The sequence below is a fragment of the Tinamus guttatus genome, unplaced genomic scaffold, assembly GCF_059628265.1.
Source record: "Tinamus guttatus ecotype Peru unplaced genomic scaffold, ASM5962826v1 Tinamus_guttatus_pri_ptg000368l, whole genome shotgun sequence".
Lineage (NCBI taxonomy): Eukaryota > Metazoa > Chordata > Aves > Tinamiformes > Tinamidae > Tinamus > Tinamus guttatus.
This window is the reverse complement of record NW_028288902.1, coordinates 2,461,313-2,468,305: the sequence shown is the minus strand read 5'-3', so window position 1 is coordinate 2,468,305 and position 6,993 is coordinate 2,461,313. Positions and strand designations below refer to the sequence as shown.

At 41.4% G+C, this 6,993-nt stretch overlaps 1 long non-coding RNA gene across 1 annotated transcript; it reads right to left on the bottom strand.

Annotated features, from left to right (window-relative positions):
* Positions 1-554: 554 nt before the first annotated feature.
* Positions 555-2,040, bottom strand: LOC148593590 (uncharacterized). Its single transcript, XR_015913684.1, has 2 exons — positions 1,919-2,040; positions 555-656 (listed from the first exon to the last, which is right to left on the bottom strand). It is a non-coding gene; the product is annotated as an uncharacterized LOC148593590 (long non-coding RNA).
* Between the last annotated feature and the right edge of the window lie 4,953 nt (positions 2,041-6,993).

Sequence of the window (6,993 nt, the reverse complement as noted above, 5' to 3'; positions counted from 1 at the left end):
CTGGTTCTGCCTGGCTGTGTTGTCCTTCCAGTTGATGTCAGGGTAGTTGAAGTCCCCCATGAGAACCAGGGCCTGTGGCTGTGAGGCAACATCCAGCTGACTATAGAAGGCCTCATCAACTTCCTCATCCTGGTCAGGTGGCCTGTAGCAGACACCCACCACAGTGTCTCCCACATTAGTATGCCCTTTAACCCTTACCCACAAGCTCTCAACTCACTCATCCTCCACTCCCAGGTTGAGCTCCATGCATTCCAGTTGCTCTCTCACATAAAGAGCAACTCCACCACCTCGCCTTCCCAGCCTGTCCTTCCCAAAGAGCACATAGCCTTCCATGGCAGCGCTCCAGTCATGTGAGCTATCCCACCATGTCTCTGTGATTCCAATGAGATCATGACGCTAGACCACACACAGATCTCTTCTGGCATCCAGGTGTGGGAAGGATGGATGCCCACAGCAAGGGGGTAAAATGTAGACCTCATTGGAGAGGGGAAGAGAGAGAGATGCTGGGATGGATGGTAAAGGAAGCTAATGCTATTATGTATACCCAGAATCCATTCTTGTGTTTTTCAGGGATTTACTCAGAGAAGCAAGTCTCATATCCAACTGGTGTCCTCTAAGGAAGTGCTTCTCATTCTCCAAATTCGAGCTTCTGGACACTAAGATGAGAAATACCAAGTGTTATCTATAATATTTATATTGTCTCCACCAGTGCAGCTTCCGTGCACTTCACGCATTTCAAGGTACAGAGCTTTGCAGCAGGCTTGCAATAGAAAAGTCCCAATATTGCAGCCAGGGCAGCAGAAATGCACAAGTAAAACACAAACCTCACGGCTTAATTTAACGTGGCTCTAAAGTTATGGCTAGCACCTCCATTTCTGAACTTACTCCTGAGTAACCTGCAAATTATATCCATTATAGCCAATTACATGAAGAGCACCCAAAGTTAGCAGCTATTTTTGTAACAAATGCCTTGCTGTGCCTCAGCTTTTTCAGTTTTAAAGTGATGATAATGCCACTATTTCAGAGTGCTGAGAACTCATTAATATATGGGAAGCATTCAGCTACTTTACTAATGATTATTCTAGAAGAGCTGTAAGGAAATGCACAAGTTCTGTATTCAGATCAAGGTTTAGCATCATGCAGATGAAGAGGCACATCCTCTGCTTCTGTTAATTCAGTGAGCAGCAGGCAGCTCAAATTGAAGGAAGGAGCCAGTGGCTGGGGGGAAGGGGGCAGTGTGACACCATATAATCGGTGTCTCATAACACACACGGTGATGTCAAGCTGATGGAAGGCTGTTAAGAAATGAGCACTGAAATTTTCAATCTTAGCATGTTTATACTGCTTGCATGTAATCAGATATAACGTTAATGTTCAGTTGCAGATAGAAACAATTGGGCTTTTATTTAAACCCAAGAGATTATTGACAAATGAAATTATTTAGGACATGGATTTTTTTCTACAAATAAAGAAATCGATACTGATATGAGTTTGGCTTCAGCCACAGGTACCCAAAATTTTAGAATGAAGTTAAGAAACCCTCTCTGAAAGCTTAACTTGCATATTTTGGCCAAAGGACAGGATTCCTTAGCACAATGTTTAAACAACGCATGAAACTTGCATTTTCCAATATGCACTATAATTTTTGTATAGTGTTGCAAATGTGACACAAAGACCTGGATTAAGGACATGCAGCTCCATCTTCCTACATGCTAAGCACAACTAATTCCAAAGGAATGCAATGGGAGCTCTGTAACAGCTTGCCAATCTCTTGAAGGAAAAACTATGACCCACATTATTTCACTTTTCTTAAGTTAAAGCAAAGCAAAGCAAAGCAAAGCATGAGCCCAGACTTATTAAAATGTAGGTAGCAGATCAGGCACAATATTCGAAAGCGCTCATTCACAGCCAGGGTTACCTCCCTTTTATTGTCTTATAAACCTAGCTAAACTTGCAGCATTAAAAACAAAATCCACCCTGACCTTGTAAACTAAAATTACGGTAACTTGATCAGAGATGAACTGACACAGGAAGTTTCATTCAGAGAAACCTCACTGCAAGCTCAGGGGTACCAAAAAAAAAAAATGTATCCAGCGCTACTATTTGCATTGGGTCATTTACTACAAGCAGTTCCCTGTGCAGCACATGACTTGGGTCACTGGAAATTTGTGTTCAAGTATCTAAAATAAATGCCTAGAACTATGAAGAAGGCCTTAAGAATACAAATCAAGTGTGAATAACTGCATTACTGAATTAGCAGAAGATGGAAGTATAAATTGTGCATTCACTGCACCTATGGAGTTATAGCTCAAGTGGAAGTCACCCAGTACACTGTTGAGAGCCCCTCAGAGTCTGCCCCACTTAAAACTTTATCAGAAACTTTTTGCTCATTCCATTGCCTAGATCCACATTTTCTTTCATCCTCCTCTCTCCTTCTTCACCAGGACTGAAGAAATTCTTCCAGCTTCTGTACTGCTCCCAAGCATACATGCAAGAGAACTTCACAGCGAGCAGAACCCCTTCCCTGGCTTGCAAAGCTTCCCAGCTCTGTGCAAAAGTTAGAGAAGAACAAAGCTAAACAGACTATTCCATGTAATGCATTTTAACACTGATAGCTCTAATATTCTGGGGTTAGAAAGTTTCAGAGATTTTATGTTCTCACTCCTCTAAAGAGCACTAAGTACATCTCAGCTCAGACATACTTGACATTCTCCCAGCAAAGTGCATTAGTGGCTCTTATGTAGTGATCCTGGTACAAGCTCTTGAAGGCCCAAGACCAATAGGTGATGGAAGAGACAAGATAATATATACCTTATTTCTTTTACTTTTTTTTTTCCCCCCTAAGCATCCTTGTTTATCCCCTACTTGCAATACACACTTAATGTTAGGATTCAAAATTCAGAGATAGCAGCTGCTCAGCCTAAAAAGCATTTTTATAGTACCTAGACATGAAAAGACTCACGGGTTCTTCCAAGAGCTTCAAATACTATCATGTTACTGCAAGCAACAGGAACTGATACTCGACTACATTTGATAGCTCTTTACATGCAAGTTTCAAAAACCGTTTCTCACTGGCTTTATTCAGTTATGTTAGATGCAACTGCAGTTAAACACAAGACCAATGTTTCAAGTCCAATTTTCAAGTCAGGTGTTTCATCAGCACTTAACCAAGGCAGGTAATTTGAGCCTTTTTTCCTCTTTCAGATGATCTGAAAATGAGAGAACTTCCTTTAATCCAGGCAACAGATCAGCATTCAATGCCATGTTGTTCATTCAGCCCAGGTCTGTAAGCCAGATTCCATAAGGAAAACATGAAAAGAAAAACTGAGAGCCACAATTAAACAACAAGATTTTTTCCTACTTTGGAAGTGTATCTGGGGGTAGTCATACATTTTTCTTGTTTTAAAATACTTGATTGGTTTGGGTGATTTCACCTAAGTTAATTTTTTTTTTAATCAGCACTTTCATTACTACTTAGAATTTTAAAAGTTTTGCAAAATATATTATATTGAAATGCATAATTTGCCATAGGTATCATCTGTCCACATACTTACAGCTTCTGGAATTCTCTTCTCTTGTATTCCAATATAAAATGTTAACTAAGGCAACCGCTCACTTAAGAGAAATTTTTCTTGTGTTTAGCTAACTCTGACTGCCACTTAAATTGGTTAAAATAAAAAGCGAAGACAACACAGCGCTGCATAATAAGCAAATATTTCTGGGAGATGATCCTATACTGAGAATTCTTAGTAGGGGCATTTCATCACTTAGACTTCTAAAAATATTATCAAGAAGTTATTAGGTTTATAGTTTTTGCTTTAAGTAACTAGGCCTCCCCCCACCCAGTGCGATACCACCATTCTTACTCTATAAAAGCTTTTAAACTTTGAGCCAAATTTAACTTGCTAGTTTCCCTATTTCTGAGCACAGTTCCTTTTTAACATTCAAAAGAACTCTCTCTGTTTTGCATTTCAATCAAACTTTCACACATCCAACCAGAAACATGAATCACCCCGAGTGCTATTTCAGGGAACAAGTACAGCTATAAGGGCAGGGAAGGTGCAACATCCACAAAATCACACAGACACACAGGTAATCACTAACTAGTGCTTCAGTCCAGTTATTTATTGAGTGCAAGTGTGTTTTCCTTTTAAAGAACTTGCACCAGTTTGACATCAGGACATCCCTTACTTTCACTGTGCTGCAGACCAGTACTTGTTACAACCTCCAAATATTTTCCACCATTCCACCTGATGTGATGTGTTACAGGTATGATACCCTAGGAAATGAAACAAGTATTTCTGGCCTCATTACATGCAATGAAAAGACATGGCTTTAAAAGTCTTTCTAAACTTACTGCTGAAGTACTGTCAAGTCCAAGTGTTCAGCACTCCTATGTTGGGAGCTACAAAAGAATTATGATTTCAAAAGCAGCGCAATTTTGAAATCTAAGGGGAACGCATTTACGTATTTATTTTTACTTCTCCCTCAACTGCATTTAGGGTTTTCCTGCTTTGTGTTTCATACTGCATGGCACAACTGAAAAACTCTCAGTTTTTGAAGTGTTTTGAATTTACTGCCTAAATGATCTTAACCTTCCTTGATGGAACAGCTGGATCTTTGTGGAAAAACAAGAAAACCCAAAAAACAACAGTATTGTAAAACTACAATAAAATTACAATAGTTACATTGAATGCTTAGGAAATCATTTAAGTAGTCTACTTAGATATTTATAAGCATGATTATGTAGTCCATTTTTCCATCTATTTTTAACTCCAGAGTAGTAATAATAGAAAAATAATTTAAAATAAGGAAGGCATACAACACAAAACGATTTAGGATGAAAATGTCACAAGTCAGTTAAATCATCATCTTGAAGAGTCTGTTATTTTCAATATAAAAACATTTTTTTAAAAAACAATTATCTAGAACAAACCTGCAATGGTAATAAGTTCCACTAACTGCAGGGGAAATTTTGTCCAATGTGCAAGTGCACATTTGCTTTGCTGCCCTTGCTGTACTGCCTGTCATTTATTTTTACATGCAAGACCTTTAATTTATGATTAAATACTGTAGAATTGATGATTAGCCACTCATGATCTATACCAAGTGATAGCCTCCTTAAAAACAACTAGCACACTGAGGAGCAATAAAAGAATTCAAGTTATCAGTACTTAGTGAGTAGAGGTTGGACTAATACGTTGCTGAGCAAATGCCCCTTGTTAAACAGTACGTTTGTCACAGTAAGCTGTGCAAACAGTGAAGCCTCTAGCCCAAAATACGCAGTTAACTCCAACGCTTTTAACATTTGTTATTAAAAAAAGGTTCAGATGACTGTCACCAAAATTCACCACCAGGTTTCTGGCTGCTGCTTCTCTATCAAATGCTGTTTATTTTCAGATTACTCCCAAATTATATACAACTATTTGCATTCTTAAGAAAAAAAAAAGTGTATTTACTTTCTTCTCTAGGTCATTTAAAAGAATGCCTCTGCTAAAACACACATACAAAAAATAACACTGACTGCAATTTCCAAGGATTTACCGTTTACTATTCAACATAAGTCACATTCAGCTAGTGATACTAGTTACTCTGTTCAAAATGTAACGCTGCCACAATTCAAGAAGGACAAACAGAAATGAAAATGGAAATGAGCAGGAATATTTCACCCATGGGAAAGCAACGGCAGGGGCAGCAGCACACTGACAAGAGCAACTGTGGCCTACCCTCTGGGTAGCTGCAGTTGAATGAATAGGTGGAAAGCATAAAATTGATATCGAAGATTTAGGGAAAAAGATGAAACTACAACAGAGAGATACAGCTATTAGAAAAGGAAATTAATTTCACACGGTTATGCTTCTTTTTTTTTTTTTTAAGCACCAAATAGTGACAATTCAATTACTGCATCTGCACTGTCTGCAGGAATGCTGACTCCACACATAATATTTACACAACAAAATTCATTGCATACATTAACTTTATAAACAGCTTATAGTCAAACAGGTTTTATTTTGCATTTAGAATGAATTCAATTGGCAATTACAGGTACTATACAGAGATCAATAACAGATTTTTTTTACAGCAAGATTTTTCCCCATGCTTTTTAACCTACATTTAATCTATGACTCGTTAACATGCAACGAGAAGAGTTACTCCATAACACTTTATTATCACTGCAATTTTGGTATATTAAAATCATAATTTTCACTTCTACCTTAAATAGGTCATCACCTTTATTTCGAAGCAGCAAAAAAAAGCATGCTGATTAAGGCTGATAAATTAGGAAAAAACAATCTTAGTTCACTAGTGCTTCCTCTGCCCCCAGAAAGGGAGAAACCCCTCTATTTTTATAATAAAAGCGCAGCACAGACACGGGCTCCGCGCTCTCGGCGCCGGGCACCTCCACCGCGGCCCGCCTGACGCACAGCCGCAGCTGCCGCCACGCTGCGCCACGAGACCGGAGCCCCACACAGACATTTTGTACCTGGCCGCTGGGTAGCGTTTCGGGAAGCACCAGCCCAAGAGCCGCCTCGCTCGCACGGCACGCACTGAAACGACACAAACAGTAATTAGGCGCCGCCGGTGACCCACTTCGCTCCAGCGGGACGGGCGCGCCCGGGATCCCGCGGCGCCGCTCCGCCGGCCGGGGAGCTTCCCGGCGGCCTCTTCCTCCTCCTCTTCCTCCCGCCGCCGGCGCGGAGCGGAGCGCAGGGAGCCGCCGGCTTCGCCTCGCGCTGCCGCCCCGTCCCCTCCCCCGCGCGCGGCGGCAGCGGCTCCGCGCGGGGATCGCGCAGCCTCCGCCTCGCCCGCCGCTCGCGTCCCGCCGTCACCTCCCTCCTCCCTCCCCCCGCGCGCTATGGAAAGTCTCCTGTCGGCGGCGGGAGGGCGGTGAAAATCCTGCGCTCTCCTCCCTCTCGCGCTCCGTAACGCGAGCGAGAGCCGCCGCCTTCTGTTCCCTCCGCCGCGGCCAAGTCGGCGTTTTGTTGACAGGCT